The sequence below is a fragment of the Schistocerca serialis genome, chromosome 6 (assembly GCF_023864345.2).
Source record: "Schistocerca serialis cubense isolate TAMUIC-IGC-003099 chromosome 6, iqSchSeri2.2, whole genome shotgun sequence".
NCBI classification, from domain to species: domain Eukaryota; kingdom Metazoa; phylum Arthropoda; class Insecta; order Orthoptera; family Acrididae; genus Schistocerca; species Schistocerca serialis.
Genome location: NC_064643.1, coordinates 294,758,994 through 294,778,064, shown reverse-complemented (window position 1 = coordinate 294,778,064; position 19,071 = coordinate 294,758,994). Strand labels below are relative to the sequence as shown.

Genomic DNA, 19,071 nt, shown 5'->3' with positions numbered 1-19,071 from the left:
CCTAGGCCCGTCAACAACGACATTGGACTATTGATGACAGAAAACATGTTGTCTGGACCGACGAGTATCGTTTCAAATTGTATCGAGCTGATGGACGTGTACAGGCCTGGAGACAACCTCATAAATCCATGGACCCTTCACGTCAGAAGGGGATTGTTCAAACTGGTGGAGGCTCCGTAATGGTGTGGAGCGTGTGCAGATGGTATGATATGGGACTCCTGATACGTCTAAAAAATGGAAATGAACGTTTGGCGTCATTGTCCAGGAGTCCCGTTACGGGGCAGGTCCGGCCGCCTTGGTGCAGGTCTTATTACATCCGACGCCACTCTGGGCGACCTGCACTCCGGATGTGGATGAAATGATGATGAAGACAACACAACACCCAGTCCCTGAGCGGAAAAAATCTCCGACCCAGCCGCGAATCGAACCCGCCCCCCCCCCCCCCTTAAAACTGCTTTCTGTCGTGCTGACCTTTTTTTTTTCGATATAGTTCATCGAGTTTGGTTTGAGCGGACGTCATAAGACATCCGTTCAAGTTGATCGTTGATTCCTCGACTCAGTTTTTTTATTACAGAGAGCACGCAGCCCTCTGACCGAACACGCTGAGCTACCGTGCCGGCACCATTCAGCTATCGGGGCAGACTGATACGTCTAGATACGACTCTAACGGGTGACACGTACTGAAGCATCTTCCCTAATCACCTGCAACCATTCATGTCCATTATGCATTCCGACGGACATGGGCAATTCCAGCAGGACAATGCGACACCCCACACGTCCAGAATTGCTACAGTGTGGCTCCAGTAATACTCTTCTGAGTTTAAACACTTCCGCTGCCCACCAAACTTGCCAGACGTGATCATTATTGAGCATATCTGGATGCCTTGCAACGTCCTGTTTTTCTGAGGAGATCTCCACCCCCTCGTACTCTTACGGATTTATGTACAGTCCTCCATGATTCATGGTGTCAATTCTCTCCAGCATTACTTCATACATTAGTCGAGTCGATGTCACGTCTTGCTGCGGTACTTCTGAGTGCTCGCGGGGGCCTTACGCGATATTAGGCGTGTGTACCAGTTTCTTTGGATTTTCAGTGTAGGTCTTACGGTGAAATCTCTTCTAAATGATCCACCATCACCAATTATTTCGCCTCCTGAATCTGAGATAACTGCAATAGATATTATCGTACACTAACCACCGGCGTTCAATCTATCTATGCGCTGTGCTATCCAATCGAAATTCAGAATTCCATTGCATGCAATTTCAGCCAGATTTCTGTCCCTGGTAATATGTGGGCATTATTACAATTTATAAGCGAGACTAGTTCTGCAGCCTTTCTGCAATGAAAATCCAAAAAAGATTCACATTCCTTTTTATTGCAATGTAGCTAATAATGTGTGGTGTTTCCGAATTTTATCATGCATTGAATAATTTTGCCGGCACAAACAAGGTAGATGTTTTAGTGTACAGAGGATGGGAAATAATACTGGAACACCAAAAAACAACTCATTATCATGCCTAATATCGTCCAGCAAAACCATTGGCATGCAAAGTAGCTTACAGTACTCTCGGAATGTTTAAATACAGGTCCTGTATAGTTTCTAAGGGACTCTTATACCATTTTTACTGCAAAATAGTAGCAGTTCCTGGTAACGGAGATGGACGTGAATAGCGATCACTCAACTTTCTCTCCAACGTAGATCACAGAAATTTAGTAATACTGAGTATTAATTTCTCTTTTGTGTGAATATTATGACACAGTGTGCTGAGACCAACCTGAGTGAGCAAGATTATTTTACTTCAGCTAGGAAGGTGTTAAATTTTCATCTGAACTGCACTGAGCAACGCTTTTTATTTCTTTGTTGCTTTGGGATTTTTAGAGAGTATTTCAGGTCATTTCATCGTAAAGGGATAAATTTGACTACACTAAGACATCAGGTGTGATTCGAGTAGTAGTGATACAAAAAACTAGTTGTGTTGTTATACGAGCGTTGTTCGGAAACCAATCATTGCAATTAAAATTCTGAGTAATCTTTGTTACAATGTACACAGCATGATTACACAAGTGTAGTGATTACTCAAATCTGTCCCACGTTCTGCCATGCTACTCTGTTTATGTACTAAAGTCACTAATTAAGCCTATAAATACAATAGTGTTCAATATAAGGTGTCCATTAAAGCTGATAATGAAACACAATGTGACTGTAGTATACGATTCTGAGGCACAGAGACTGAAAGAGCTTACACATAAATAGAAATATCATGTTCGACACTATATCTACAGAGATTCGAATTGAATCGCCTGATAGAATACTAATGCCTGAGATTCTCGAAGTTTTCACCTTAGCTGAGTCTCATTAACCTCTCAGCTGCTTGGTGCTGTCTGCGTTGAGGGTACTTATCGGCCCTTTTTAAACGACTAATTTGTGAACATCGTACCAAAGCACCAACAGAATATAAGCCGCTTGTAGTCACTGACTACATGGTGAATGCATTAGATAACAAAATCCATGAAATTCCGTTTGACGTACTAAATTGCACAAGTTTAGTGTGGAAATTATTACCGTTGAGACTTGACTTTCTTCAATGACGGAGAGGTTGTAAGAGGGGTGAGGCTAGATTGAGGTATTACTGGGATAAAAATTTAAACTTAGATGTAAAATGTATCGAAAAAATTGTAAGACATATCTTGTGTAATTCAATCTTTTATTAGTATTTAGTATTTTATTTTTACTCTGAAATGGCCATTAATTATAAATATAAAATAGCTTCAAACGGCAAAGCAGCTGTAGAATTTCCTCATATGCGTTTTGCTGTACACTCTCATTACATGAATAGGGTATTGTAACCCTTGAAGTGTGTAGGGATTGGGGAGGTGGGGGCGCTGGGGACTGCGGAAGGAGCATCGATTGTGGCAAACATATTGCAGCATTGCACAACCGTTGTCACTGCGTCTGTGCTAAAAGCATTTAAGTGATTGGACTCCTTCAAGCAAAGAGGCAATTAACCTCCTTTGTCGTCTAACGATAGACAGTTTTATTTGCACCAGCGAGTAATTGTGTTTGCCAAGAGGCATCGAATGTTATTTCTTGTTAAGTTGTGTGCTACTGGAAGCCACTGCTTTACTACACGAGTTCCAGAAAGCTTTACTTCCGCCTTACAATGCTTGCCACATAGGCTAGGCGTGTTAAGAGTTCGGTTGATCCGAAGTCTGAAATTCGTTGACGAACCTCAAGACACTACCAATATTAACTCTCCTCCGTGCCGTTTAACTGGATTTACTCTCGCTGTTTCTAGAAAGTTCAGAATTCATATCTGTAATAGTCTTTATATATTTTTAAAGTACAGTCCACGGATGTCTGTATAATTGTACCATGAATTTACTAAAATCGATTTTATGAAACTGATTTTACACCAATAATACTAAAATAAGTAGAGTTACAGCATTATACATAACATACGCAAGTTATAAACCAGAGTCTGAAAGGGTCTGCGAATGTTCCTGTAGAAGTTCCGTTGCTGTATTTTTTTTTATAAAATTAGAAATCTTAGAGACTCACTACGAAAGGATTGTACAGAAGCTGTCGAATCAAACTCCAGGAACACAGATCACATGTTATTGGCCCTTTGTTCCTACGAACCAGACTGAATGTGTGCATTCGAAATCTAAAATCACTAAAGTGTACCTTCACGCTAGCGTACAGACGAAACTCTGAATTTAATGGTGAGAGAATTGTAAGGCCAATGTGAAAATAAGAAGTGTAATAAGTAATTTTCTAAATATTACACAGCGATGGAAATTGGAAGTCACTATATGAACACCTATTGAGAAGACACATTTCTAAATTCCTCGATCTCATCTCCTGTATGCAACTCATTGTTTTTAATCAAATTACTCGTTTCACTTTCAATTACTGGAAAAATCTTTTCCAGAAAATACATACCCTTACGTAATATCGTTCACAATAGCTGCTATATGTCCTCAACGACACCATTCTTAGAAGATGCTAACAAATGGAGCAAATGTAGTTTTATGTCCACTAAGAGGATCTCACAATCCAATAGACAATGCCTTACTTTAAGCTGGAAAACGATCCATAAAAACAGTTTAAAGGTTAAAAAATATTCAATGCGCTATTACGTCTCAGAGGTAATTAGAAAACTGGTACACACGTGTGTGGAATGTGATTCTTATAATGTAGGTAAGTAATAGACCAAACGAAGGAAAATTCAAGTCGGATTTGTAGAAAGTTGGTTTCACTTTTCCGCGACATTGCCACACATCATAGATGATTATATCCTAGTGCCATGTTATGAAATTAGGTAGCATATTCAGGGACTTGAAAGGAGGTACATCATCCAGACACTTGAAAGGATGTCGATCCTCAAAATCAAAGGAAAATTGAAAAGATACCTTGAACTGAATGTAAGAGGTCAAATATATTTTATTCATTAACGACTTAAATAAATCAGCAGAACAAAAATTATTTTGTTTTCACTCCAGAATTACTGTCGTCCCTGATCGTGCATTAATATGTTCTTCCCCCTAAAGGTACAGCATACGTGAGTGTACTGTTAATATTAATGGTGAAGTTTTGTGCTGGTCACAGAAACTTTGCTTTTATATTAATCAGTATGTGACATTAACAGCTTCTCTTTTAATGTTTTTATACACAGATGTGATTTAATGACTTGAAATCCAGATGGAACGAAAAGAAAACTTACATTAAATAGAATCATTTGCCAACCTAATGTTACAGTACGATGATTCACAAAGTTAGCACATTGAAATCAGTTTCTACAAAAAAGTAATAAAATAAAATGTCAGTAGATAGGACATAGATTGATTTTCCTAATTTTTAGCTACCTATAAGTTTCGAGTGTGTATATAGGGGATTAACTTAGACAGGGAAATGGAAAAAGGAACATTTCAAGGTGATTCATCTAACTGTTAAGAAATAAAATGGAAAAAAGAGTCTTATATCTACGTTTCGTTAGATGGTAAACTAATGACTTGTCGTTTTTCGCAGCATGTGTCAAAAAGCGCGTCCCATGACCATTCATCAGTCATTGATTTCCAGTTCATCTCTTCGAAATCGTAGTGGAACAGGATAGCGTGACACAACTGTCAATATCTTCTGTAATTATAACGCAAAGTAACTACTCAGCGTAACAAATTTTCTTCGATTATGTTGCAAAATTTTCAGTCCCTGATTTTTAATGGGTGTCATTAAGTCAGATAGTGCCGATATTGTGGCCTCCTCAGGCTTTGAATAAAACTGATATTGTTCGTTCTACGGTATTAAGTAGGCACAATTCGTTGTTATAGAGGGAGTCAATTTAAATTTTCACTCTAGATAGTTTTTTTTACAGCAGTGTACACAAATATGATTAGCATTATACACGTTGTTTTGTTTGGGCTGTAAAGATTATTTTTATTGTTTGTATACAAAACACTGCCTGACAAGACAAGGAAGGCCGCAAACCTAATATTTTAGAACGTAATCATCCTATTCTTACAAAAGGAAGCGAATCTTTAAGAAACACAAAGGAAGAATACAGTGAACGTAAATGAAATTATGAAAGAAAACTGAAAGCTGTATCATCAGAAATAAAATACAAAATAATATTATTAGGCTCCAGCGTCGCCGGCCGGAGTGGCCGTGCGGTTCTAGGCCCTTCAGTCTTGAACTGCGTGACCACTACGATCGCAGGTTCGTGTCCTGCTTCGGGCATGGATGTGTGTGATGTCGTTAGGTTAGTTAGGTTTAAGTAGTTCTAAGTTCTAGGGGACTGATGACCACAGATGTTAAGTCCCATAGAGATCAAACCCATTTGAACCAACTCCAGCGGCAATTTTGATTGCTGCAGCATCCTTAACCATCGGTGGAATACGTAAATTTCTCAACTGGTTGATGATGTCTTTTGATACATGTTTCTTCAACAATCGAAAAACGTAAGTTCAAAATATGGAAGTCTCCCTAAATGTTACACTCTCAGACAAAAAATAACGACATACCACGAAGGAATTACGCGAATCAGACGGAAACCGGTAGATGTACGAGGTGCGACAATAAAGTAATGAGACTGATTTTCTTTGCAAGATGTGGTAACCCTGCAGGCTTGCATAGGCACAATATCTTTGACCTTGGTCTATAAGCTGCTTCTAGTCCAAGTGGCACATCGATGCAACTGTTAAGTCGTGAGTTGTGCTGTAATAAGTTAACATGTGTTTGTGTCTCTCGTCACGGAAATGGAACCGCATAATATTGCGTAACGGTATGCCATTTCTTTTTGCGTTAAATTGGGTGAAAACGCGACGACAGCTTACGGTAAGTTTCAGAAGGCTTTTGGAGGAAGTTATGTCAAGAGCGCAAGTTTTTCGTTGGCATAAAATGTTTAGTGAAGTCAGAATGGATGTTGAAGATGACGACCGCAGTGGACGACCATCAACCTCACGGACGGATGTCAACTTGGCCAGGCTGCGTGAACTCGTACGATCTGATCGAAGATCATCCGTGAAAATGATTGCAGAAGAACTGAACATCAATCGAGAAACGGTTCGTCTAATAATAACTGAAGATCTTGGTGTGAGAAAGATTTGTGCAAAAATGGTCCCCAAAAATCTCACACCACAACAGCGAGAAACACGGAAAAATGTGGCAGCCGATCTGTTAGAGCAAACGGAATGCAATCCAGATGTGTTGAGCCGTGTTATGACTGATAATGAAAGTTGATTTTTTCAGTACGATCAAAAGTGAAATGCATGCTTGTGTGCTTCTTTGATTCCAAGGGAATTGTTCATAATGAGTGGGTGCATTCTTGACACACAGTTAACAAATATGACTACAAAGAAATTTTAGAAAGACTTCGTAAAAGAGTTCTTAGTGTCCGTGCCAACTTTGCTGATAATTGGATTCTGCATCTCGATAATGCGCCATCCCATACTGCTCTGTCAGTATAGCAATTTCTAACCTCAAAACAAATTTCAGTGCTACTACAGCCACTTTATTCACCAGACATCGCTCCGTGCGATTTTTTTCTATTTCCAAGAGTCAAAACGGCGGTCAAGGGACACCATTTTCAAACAACACAAGATGTCCAAAAAGCTGTGACTAGGGTCTTGGAGGATATTACAGAAGATGAGTTCCAGAAATGTTACCATCAGTAGCAGAAGCATTGAAAAAAGTGTGTGCAATCAGAAGGGAACTACTGTGAAGGAGACAACACTAAACTTGACTAAAATGGTAAGCAACATTTTTTCTCATCAGTCTCATTACTTTATTGTCGCACCTCGTACATGTACCTACAGATAAAGAAATTATTACAATTTCAGAAAAAATGGCTGATTTATTCAAGAGAAAAAGCTTCACAAACTGAGCAAGTCAATAATGCCTTGCTCCACTTCTGGTGCACACGGAGGCATTTATTCGGATTAGCATTTGGTGCGCTCCTGAGAGACTTTGTGCCGAATTCATTCTAATTCTGGTGCGTTAGATCGTTAAAATCTCAAGCTGGTTGAAGGGCTGTGCTCGCAACGCTCCAAACGTTGTCAATTGGGAAGAGATCCGGCGTCCTTACTGGCCAAGGTAGGGTTTCGCAAGGACGAAAACTATCCTTAGAAACTCTTTTCGTGTATGGGTGGGCATTATCTTGCTCAAATGTAAGCTCAGTGTGTCGTCCACGTACGGCTGTGCAGTAAGGGCGGGGCGGACGGCAACCAAAGTGGTCGTGCTATGAAAAGAAACGGCACTGCAGACCATCACTCCTGGTTGTCGGACTGTACGACGGACAGCAGTCAGGTTGGTGTCCCACCACAGTCCAGGTCGTCTCCAGACACGTCTTGACTGGTCATCAGGATTCAGTTCGAAGCAGGACTCGTTACTGAAAATAATTCTACGACAGTCAATGAGAATTCGCGCCGAATATGTTTCTGGAGATTGAGCGGTGGTAAAAATTGCTGTTTTGAAGAGCGCGCCGCAGCGCGTAGTGTGAGGCAACGCACTCCGTTTGTGGCGGTGGCGCCGCTGTGGGGAAAGGGGAAAGGTTGCCTGTTCACGTGCATTTAAGGGGCGCTATGAGCTCGCTAGGCGGCGAGTCTGGTCAGTTGGTCGGCTGGGTCAGTGTGGGGCAGTCAGTGTCTGTCTGTCTGTCGTCCGGAGTGCTAGTATGTGTTAGGCCGCCAGTCAGCTCGAGTTTGCTCAGGCAATGAATGGTCATTGGCGGTTGGATCGATCGGTTAGTCGGTCGCGCACTGGAACACAAGATGACTGTCCGTCTTGAGCGTCGGCGCATGTGAGGTCGCCACGGGAGTCCAGTGGCCCGCGCCGTATAGCGAGGGGTAGTGACTTCTCGGCCGACACGAGAGCAACAGGAGTCAACCCACGATATCGGTCTGGCCGGGGCGAGCTGCGACGCCGTGAGACGGGAGATCGGCGCGCCTTCCCGCGTCCGTTAAAGCGGCTGGCAGCGGACGGTTCGGGACAGCCTTTTGGGCGTGCTGCGCCCGGTCTTCGCCAGACATCGCAGTTTATTAAAGGTTAAGTGATTCGTGATATGTTGTTTCATTTACTTGTTAAATTCTACTTGTGTTCTTGGTCAGTCTCTCGTCCCCAGCTTGCCCGTCTGTCTCTCATCCGCATTTGTTAGGCAGTTAGTGTCTGTCTGTCTGTCTGTCTACCGTACGCTAATAGCTGCCTCTGTCATGTTTGTCGGATTCGGTGTTAACGAATTTATTGCTTGGAGTGTAACGGCCGAGTTCCTGAAATATGTTTTTATCTTGCCTATCATCTTGAGAGGCGGTATATGTGTAATGTAGACCAAGTTTGTATATATTATGTAAGACTGCATGTCATGGTTTTATTTAAATGGTCATTTTAGTATATAAAGTTGCCACCCTTCCACCGTAAAAGTTTTTTTTTAATCAAGTTGCACCTTCGGTGGCTAGTTAATTTTCTAATGTTTGTGTTTTGTACCATTTCCATCCCTCCTACGGGGTGCATAGTTTATGTGCTTGTTTGAGTTGTTAAAATTTTTAGTTTAAAGTAATCTGTTGTGTTGCAGATTTGCACCAGTGTAGACTTTCAGAGGTTGTTGTGAGCGGTCGTGACTACAGCAGTGTCAAAAGGGAGCGGCAAAGTTCTCAGCCCGAAAGCTCATACTATCAAAATTTGTTCTTTCTGACTCTGAATAAATTGTAACTTGATATTTAGAGGGTGCTTTCTGATTATAATTTTAAATCTGCTTCAAAAAGAAAAAAAAGGGGGCTTTTAGGAATTAAATTCCATTTGTTGAAAGAAATTTAAATTGTTTTCGTCAGTTACCCACTGGCAACTACTTCCACGCTCACATAGTGTGATTAAATGTGTTAATGTCCTTGATGAATCACTAGTAAATAAAGTAAATTCTTAAGGTTGTGAAAGTAAATTTACGGTTCAGAGATGTCCCTGACTGTGGAGCGATACTAATCTCACTGTGGCCCGCCGTACATCCAGTCAGCAGTAATGGTCTGGGGTGCCATTTCTTTTCATAGCAGGAGCTCTTATATTGCCATCTGGGGCACCCTTACAGTACAGCGGTACGTTGACGATATTCTACGGCCCGTTTAATTTCCCTTCATGGCAAGCTATCCTTGCCTCACATTTCAGCAAGATAGTGCCCAACAGCACATGGCGAGAGTTTCTACAGTTTGTCTTATTGCTTGCCAAACTCTACCTTGGCCAGAAAGGTCACCATATCTCTCCGCACTTCAGATTTTTGCACCATTATGGGCGAGATCTCCAACTATATCGGTTTTTTGACGATCTATCGCGCCAGTTGCACAGAATTTGGCACCCCATCCGGATAATTCCTTCGTGGTACGTGGTCTTCCTCGTCTCAGAATGTATTTACGGCAATCGGAGCCGTCAAAGAACTACAAACAATTTTTGAAACTCTTAAAAGGCATGACCAGCATAAGATTGTATGTGATCAAAATTCTGAGACGGCACCAGATATCATAGAGAGACATACGTGTAATAATGTCCACAAAAAAAAAGGCAGACTAAACATTAACGAAGTTATTGAAAGAGATATGACATCACATAAGCATTACTCTTTTTAACATGTACGTCGAAGCGGTAACGAATAAAACGTAAGAAAGCTTCAAAAGAGGGAGAGAATTGTGAGAAGGAACAGGAGTCCTTCATATTTGCAGGCGACATTTCCCTTACAATCTTCAACAGGTAACATATGCTTATGGCTGCTGTCAGTCAGTCTTAAAAACCAGTTTTGTTTTACAAAGAGAATTCTACTTTAATTTATCAATAACGTTTCAAGAACAAATGATGTGGCAACGCTAAAGCTGCTATAAAAGACAAAATGAACAAAATGATGCCCAACACCTTGGCCTATGTAGAAGCCAAGTTTCAAAGAGACGTGCTTCATATTTCTGTGAAAGTCTTTATTGACTTCATTTTGTGAACACTCTTAGGAATGTTTAGAAGTATGTAACTGAATGTTAACTCCATACTTTGGTTTTATGGAATGCAAGCGTAAAATATGTATGTTTTCCTTTGCAAGAATTAACATGTTCAAGGATGGACTACCTTGTCGATGTTTTCCTTTTTTTACGTTTGTGAATCACATACTCCAACATCATATACAGTTCGTTTAACAACTCTTTATAATGGTGACTTTTAGTTATTTTAAACACAATAATATTAACAGTATGAGTGTGTAGGAAGATAATGTTCCACATTCATTAGATATCATGTCGTGAGTTTCATACATTTACCCAGTGAACGAAATATACATCTCGTTGTTAGAATTTTGTTGTGTACCTTAAGGCTTCACCTCAAGAACGTACTAATAATCTTATTGTATTTCATATCCACTTTATTTTTTTCTAAAACCGCAATTTACACTCTTCATCTTCAGTAATTTCGAAACTACAGTATAGTTCAGCCATGTTTGTTCATACAAAGTTAATCTTTATCTTGGACTGGATCTTAATTATTCACAGTATACTTTAATTTTGCCACAATGCTTGAAACGCTCATATAACGCTGTTCTTATTAATTTATCCATTAACAGGATCACGTTGTGGATCGTAGATGAAGAGGATTTTTTTCGTCATAACAGGTATTTTTAATCCAGCAGCAGAATAACATCATGCTGGGGCATTGCGTATGACTTCTTAGATGGCAGATGCTTTGAGAGACTTTACCACGAAGCAGTGTATTGATCTTCAAGTACGTATTTCGATATCTTATTTTACATTTACCCTAGTTTTCGGGGGTACTTAAACATGACGAAACCTGCTTTGGTGATGTCTGTTCTGCCCACAGTCTAAACCAAAGTTAACTTGATAGCTTGCATTGCATAAATCAAGTTAACGTTTCCGAATAGTTCTTTTTTAATTATTTACGTCTTTGTTCACGTAGTGTAATTTTAGATCGTCTAATGAGATGTAACTCCAAATCAAGAGAGGCAACACTCGGATTAGCACAGTGAATACGCCTTCAAGGAATGCAGGAATCAAACCCCTGTCTGACGACCCAGTTCTAGGTTCACCGCAGTTACGCAGAATCGGTTAAGGCGATGCCAGGATGGTTTTGTTCGAAAGTTTACGCCTGATAACTCATCCTTGTCCTAGCGGTTAGTGCTCCATTTAAGTGACAACGACGTTTAACTGTTACCTTTCTTACTTTTACAAATCAAATTAAACTGAGTAGCCTGAAGCAATGGTAAGGGATGTCGCTTACAACTCGTGATGGTTGCCATGTAAAGCTGCTCAGATGTGCCTACACTCGCGCCAGAGGGCGCATCTGGAACCAGCATTAGGACGTCACTGAGGGCACTTCTTCAACCGACTTTAAACGTGGGATGGTAAGCGGTGTGTATGTCCTAGTACTGTGGACGTTACATATAGGTTTGAGTTTCCGAGATCGACGGTGTTAAGGGAGGATTTTCAATGCAGCAGGGACGATGTTTCGACACATGTAACCTGCAGCACAGGACAACCGAAAGTGTTTTTGAATGTACATCAACTCGCATCCACAGAGCCATACGGGGCGTTGGACAATCTACGGTTTGCGTTCAAGTAATAACAGCTCCGCCTTCTTTCTTAGTAGTGGAAACTGTTAGAAATATGCGGTTTGTTTTAAAATACATACGCTCGTTGTGAATGTGTGACAGAGATGGCAACACATTATGGTCCACAGAACTTAAGCGCCAGTGGCAAAAGTGATAGTTGCTTTTGGTACTTAAGGTGGCGACTTCTTCATTACAAGGAGAGCGTATAATATTTGGTTTTCTCCGTCTGCTTGGTATGGTGCAGACTGAAATTCAATGCAAGTTGAGTGAGACGCGCTGATGGTGTCATGGATGTGGTACAATTCAAAGAAGGCGGAACGTCATGTGACAACAAACCAAGACAATCTCGGCCTCGTGTCATCCGGTCTGCCAACATGATCGAGCGTGTGGAGAAAGTTGTCTCGGAGAATCGCCGAATGATTGTGGTACACATCGCATCCAAACTTGGTATTTTCGTGCTATCTGTGCAGAGAGTGCTGCTTGAAGGCCTGGAAATGTGAAAACCGTTCTCCAGATAGGTATCACAAATGTTGACTGACGACCACAAGGCTGTGTCCATGGCATGTGGTAGGAGTAGTAGGGAGATGGGGCTGCTAGTACAATTTTTTTTATTAAATTGATACGCAAATTAATTAAATTGATCAATTAATTTTCCCCACCCCAACCACAACCCCAGGAGAAGTCATGTGTTTTCCCCAGTCGGCACGTGGGTCCCCGCCCCCTCACCGACCTCACCACCTTCGCCACACCTCCCCCTCCCCCACGACCCTATTGGAGAGAATTTCGAATTTTGGCGGTAATTTCTTTGTCCCAGGACTGTGCTGACGTCCTACCCCAACCCCCAGCCAGGAATTGGTGTGAAATTCAAAGAGGCGGTGCCTTTATGGGTCTCAAATGCCAGTCCTTCTGGATGAAAAAACCAAGTAAATCTCCCCCCCCCCAAAAAAAAAAAAAATCAGAATTATTCCACGAGGCGCTTGAAATTGGCAGTCGCCAATAGCAACTCAGCATCCGATAATATTGGGGATCCAGCAGCTCTGCAGCCCCAGTTGCTGTCAGCATAAAGCATCATCCGAGATTTTCCAGTGCTGCCAAGCCGTAGCAGAAGAAAAACAGGAAAAAGTCGCAGGAGAGTACGTAACCCTTGCTTAATGTCTGTGTTTACTCCTGGGTGAGAAAAATGAAGTCTTTGTGCTGCTATTATCGCTTGTAATGGTTTTCCTTCTTTGCTCGTCATTGGATGCTACGTCCTTCAGCTTATGGAGGTCTGCAGCAGAGATGTGTCCCAGTCTGTTGGGACCGGCAGCAGTGGCAGCACCTGGGGATCTTGTCGCGCACCTTGTCAGCTCATTGGAGTAGCACAATGAATTTTTATTGCCGATTGAAGACACCCAGCCAGCCCATCACTCTCTGAAGTGCACCAGGGGTTCTAATCAGAGTGACGCAGGTGCGTGCTGGGCCCCATCATATGCGCCATACCAGAATATCCCAGTGATACTGCAGGTACAAAATTAGGATGTAGTGGATGAGAAGATACCAATAAAGCCCAGTACGCCACTACTGTTCACTTCAGTGTATGATTTAACCGCTAGTCGTTCGAAGCTTATACATATTGGTATAGAAGCACCCGCAGACTGAGACTGGCTTGTTGTAATAGAGATCGAGAGTTTAGCTAAAAGTGTTTTGGTGCGGTTTACGGACGTGAAATGAGTTGAACTCTGTCGTGCAAGAGTTTATATCAAGCAGCAGTTGGCCGCCGACTATCATCCGAGCCGTCATCCTCTGGACATTAACCGTGCTACCCTAGCTCTGTCCGTTACAACAGTGTACAATGACTTTGCACACCATGTGGAATCTGGTGACACATCCATTTACGTACAATATTTCACCGTTACAAACTTGTTCGGTTTACAGGCGGTGCTATCCATTGTGTTGAAAAGCCGGAACAGATGGATGCCTTGTATTAAAGATGTGTATAGGGACATTGCAAAGTATCTCCGTATGAAGTGTATATGAACATGACTTCGAAGAGTTAGTCAATAAGGCGCCAACGGAAACTAATCAACTCCCAATATGTTTGAGAGAAACACATACTGAATTCTATGCTGACAAGGCTTTATTTTCTATATTTTGTACTGGTGTTAAGATAAAGGAAGAACCTGTTGATGCAGTGCACCCTGTGTATGATTACTAAATAAAAAAAGGTATATAACTATGTATGTGTTTTATTTCTTACTTCTCATTATATTGTAAGTACTAAAGCTATAGCAGCCAATATTTTGACTGCAAACATGCAACAGCGGAAAATTATGTCATTTAACTAAATTCTCTGTAAAATCCCATTGTACACCAGACCTGACATAGTCGGTATCGCGGGCCGAGGTGGCCGAGCGGTTCTAGGCGCTACAATCTGGAACCGCGCTACCGCTACGGTCGCAGGTTTGAATCCTGCCTCGGGCATGGATGTGTGTGATGTCCTTAGGTTAGTTAGGTTTAAGTAGTTCGAAGTTCTAGGGAACTGATGACCTTAGAAGTTAAGTCCCATAGTGCTCAGAGCCATTTGAACCATAGTCGGCATCATGGCAGGGCATAGTGTTCATTATCTTCTATAAAAACCACTGCACGCCAATACATGACGTATTAGGTATCATGGCAGTGTGTGTGAAGCAAGAAGACTTAGTTGTAAGCAATTGGAGCTATGGCGGCGTGCAAGAAGACCGGAAGAAGAATGGCGTACTCCTTCCCAACAGCATACGTGCAATAATTGTGCCGGCTGTAGTGGCCGTGCGGTTCTAGGCGCTACAGTCTGGAACCGAGCGACCGCTACGGTCGCAGGTTCTTTTTTTTTTCAATAGTTGTAGGTCCATCCAACTGTGGCAAGACAAACTTTCTCATGTCGCTGCTAACACATATGAATGGAGTCCGCTTTGAACATGTATGTGTATTTTCGAAAACACTGTTTCAGCCCAAATACTAATTATTACAGGAGATATTGCGGGGTGTACATGGTGTGACATACATGATACAGTGATATCCCTATACCAGAAAAAGTAAAGCCAAACACGGTGTTCCTGTTTGACGACGTTGCTGTCGAAAACCAAATTCAAATTCGACGATTTTCTCTTTTGGTCGCCATATGGTTGTTGATGTATTTTATTTGAGTCAGACATATTCCAGAATCCCAAAACAGCTGGTGAGGTATAATGCAAACCTAATTATAGCATTCATATAGGACAATCTGAATTTAAAACAGATTTACCAGACTCATGTAGGAACCGACACGTCGTTTAACGATTATGTCAGGATATTTGCAGATTGCTGGAATTACGTACAATATGGGTTTCTCGTTGCTGATAAAACAATAAAACTTTCAGAATTTCCTATGTTTATAGCCATTGATATCAGTCTGATAGGATGGGTGCGCATAGACAAAACGTGGACGCGAAATTTCTAACTCTCGAATGTAAAGTTGGAGGCATACGCAAGGAACTAGAGACGTGTTGTTATACCCTTTTTAGACTGAACAATACACTGAATGATCGGGTTAATGCGCACGAAAAGAAAGTAATCGACTTAACTGAAGAGAAAACAGTTGTTATTGAGAAGGGGACATTGTATGAACGGGTTAATGCAATTGAAAAGAAAAAGGCGACATAACTGAAGGGAAAATAGCTGTTACCGAGAAGGGGGAGCAATAGAAGAAGAAGAAGAAGAGCGGATATATAAAACCTCACGCTGGACGGAAATTAGATAAGTATACAACGAGATGTCGAATAAGTATAAAGCCATCGAAACACGGATGGCCGTTCGAGAGAAGTTACGGTTGCTGAGATTAGGGCATTTGGAGCAGGAGCGGACACTGAGAAACTTTTATATCAGTTACTCAATCCCTCAATGAACTCTGAGTAAAATTACACAAAGGCGACAATGTCGACACTATTGCCGGTTTCACTAACCGTCACGGTGACTCTAGGATAGACAAAATATTCGGTGTCAGTGCAGCATATAAATTTAACAGAGAACCCAATAAAGATCGACGGTGGACAGTTTCAAAGAACACGCGGTCTACTGGACCTTATTTGCTAAAACCCACAAAAACTGTAAATTATTCTCCTAAAAATCTGGAAATGTATCGTGAAATATTGCTGTTGACTGATCTGATAAAGAATGCAAAAAGCCGAAGAAATACAAAGCCATTATGAAACCCATATTTGATGGTGAAAGAGAATGCAATGGTGATGGTATTGACATTCAGCATAAAAGACTGAACAATCGACTCCCACAGTATATACATATTACGATGACCCCAGCCCTGGGCTAATAGATCGGCTACGACTGCTCATGACATCAGCTGCCTCTGGTAAAACAGCTCATGCAAATGAAGTTGTTTCAGTAATTTCTGAGCTTAGGGAGAGAGGTATCATCGATCATCGAATAAGTATGGAGACTAGTCCGAGAACTGCACAAACCAACACGCCAAACAAACCCTCGAAGATACGTTATGATTAAAAGTTTGGACGACCTTTGACAGATGGATCTTGTCAACATAACGGAATATTCACGTGTGAATACCAGATTCAAATATGTTTTAATGGTCATTGATACTTATTCTAAATTTCGCTGGGCATTACCCATGAGAGAGAAAACAGGGAAGGATGTCGATCAGGTGTTTGACCAATTGGTAAAGACAGGGACGAATCGAAGCCCAGACAATCTTCGAACTGACCACGGTGACGACTTTTACAACAGATATTTCAAGACCGTCATTGAGCTATTCGACGTTCACCCAACTGAAGACGAGTATCGTGGAACGTCTGAATAGAACAGTGAAATCACAAGTGTGGATGCGATTCAATCTTAGTGGCTCACACAAATAGACTGAGTCCTCCGACAAATAATTACACCGTACATCGAACCAAACATCACAGAATCAATATGAGACCAATCGACGTTCGTGATAATAAACTTCTAGATACAGTATACAATCGTATTAAAATGCTAGATCCACGCAAACGTCAATTTAATGTAGGTGATTCAGGACGTATTTCAAAACATGAGACAGTATTTGGGAAGTCAGACACGCCAAACTGGTCAACCAAGATATTCAAAGTTTCCAAAGTGCCCAAAGAGAATCCTAGAACCTGTCTCTTAAAGGACAGCAGCAGTTTTGAAACCGCAGACTGCTTTTACACAGAAGAGTTAGAGAAGACTTCGGAACCAGATGTGTATCTCTTAGAGAGGGTCATATTGCGTCGAAGGAATAAAGCGTTTGTTAGATAGCTCGGTTTTCCCACATCACAAAACAGTTGGATCGATGCTAACGATTTGCTATATAACAGGGTGTGCAGACTACAACCACCTCTGTAGCATAACATGTGTGGTAGAAGACGCATTAGAGGAGGAGGCGGTATTCTCGATAAACTACCAGTCCAATTACACTCTCTTGGGTATAAGTGTAATGTCTTGTACCCAAGGAATCGTATGTCGTGGATACTTGGTATCTTGTTTCTACAACTGAAATTCACAGGTGTATTAACACAGTTCTTCTACTTATCTTCAATAGAGCCCATGTGCTGTAGTACAAGATCATCGTAATAGCACAGCTATCTGTCTTCAGACCCCAAGTGGCCAATCGGCACCATCCGACCACCGTGTCATCCTCAGATGAGGATGTGGATAGGAGAGGCCTGTGGTCAGCACGCTGCTCTCGCGGTCGTTATGATGGTTTTCTTTGACCGGAGCCGCTACTAGTCGGTCGAGTAGCTCCTCAATTGGCATCACAAGGCTGAGTGCACCCCGAAACACGGCAACAGCGCATGGTGAACCGGATGGTCACCCATCCAAGTGCCAGCCACGCCCAACAGCGCTTAACTTTGGTGATCTGACGGGAACCAGTGTATCCACTGCGGCAAGGCCGTTGCCTGATCGTAATAGTCCTCTTGCTATAGTCACTACTCTGGTTGCTATGTACTGTTGTACCCTTTGATGAACTATATCTGCTCCATGCTTGAACTGACAGATACCAAACTGGAGTGAGAATTAGTGAGGCCCGCTCACTGGTGGTGGCCTAAATACATGCTGTCGAGAGGACGTTGGCAGGGTGTTGCTTGACGGCGTGTCTCTGGCCTCTGTCGTGATAGTAGGATCAAGCGCGCCTATCGATATTCACTTCATCTTTGCTGACTGGTGTGATGGCGACAGCTTACGCCAGCACATTTCTCCACCCCAAAATGTCGCACTGTTTTTGTGTAGGGAAGGTGCAAATGACAACAGGGAGAGAGACAGAACGCTAGATATAGAGATGAGCCGGGAGCTGCAACTGTGGAAGATGGCGTACTCCCGACTGTACCCGCCATCTGGCTTGCGAGAAAACAGTAACATCTTTCGGAAAACAATGCCAGTGCAAAGCTCCAGGTCTGATGGCGTGCCCTGGGGTGATGACAGCGGTGGCGACGGCGACGGCGACGTCGATTCCACATCCATCGGGTCGGCGAGTGGAGACGGCAGAAGCGTGGGGGTATCATCCATCCGCTCCTGCTGGGGTGCCCGGTGGCACCATCGAGCGGCTGCAAAGTCCGCACGGTCCCGCGAGGTCGGGAATCTGGGGGAATGAAAGCGGCAGATTCACGGGCCAAATGTCACTCACGAGTTTGGTTCTGATGGCGGCGCTGCAAACCATCGGGACCTTCTATCAAGTCCTGGATCAAACCTCAGGGCTCATGGTTGCAATAAACCCTGAAAAGAAGAAGATCGCTCGGCGCAAAGCGATACTTGCAGATCATTGGCGGCGCTGGATGCTGTGGTGGATGTAGGAAGTGTAGCAGCGACCGATGGCGGCGGCCATGCAGAAGTTCCAACGGTGACGGTCCGTCGCGTGGGTGGGAATGATAGGAGGCGAGAAAGAATTGCAGCACCTGTTCCCGTGTGTGGGAAGTGCGAAGCTTGACCATTTGTTGTCTGAAGGTGTGAACGAAGCATTCCGCTTCTCCGTTGGAC

General features: G+C 42.4%; 1 pseudogene; it reads right to left on the bottom strand.

Annotated features, from left to right (window-relative positions):
• Window positions 1-17,879: 17,879 nt before the first annotated feature.
• Window positions 17,880-17,997, bottom strand: LOC126485286 (5S ribosomal RNA; annotated as a pseudogene).
• Between the last annotated feature and the right edge of the window lie 1,074 nt (window positions 17,998-19,071).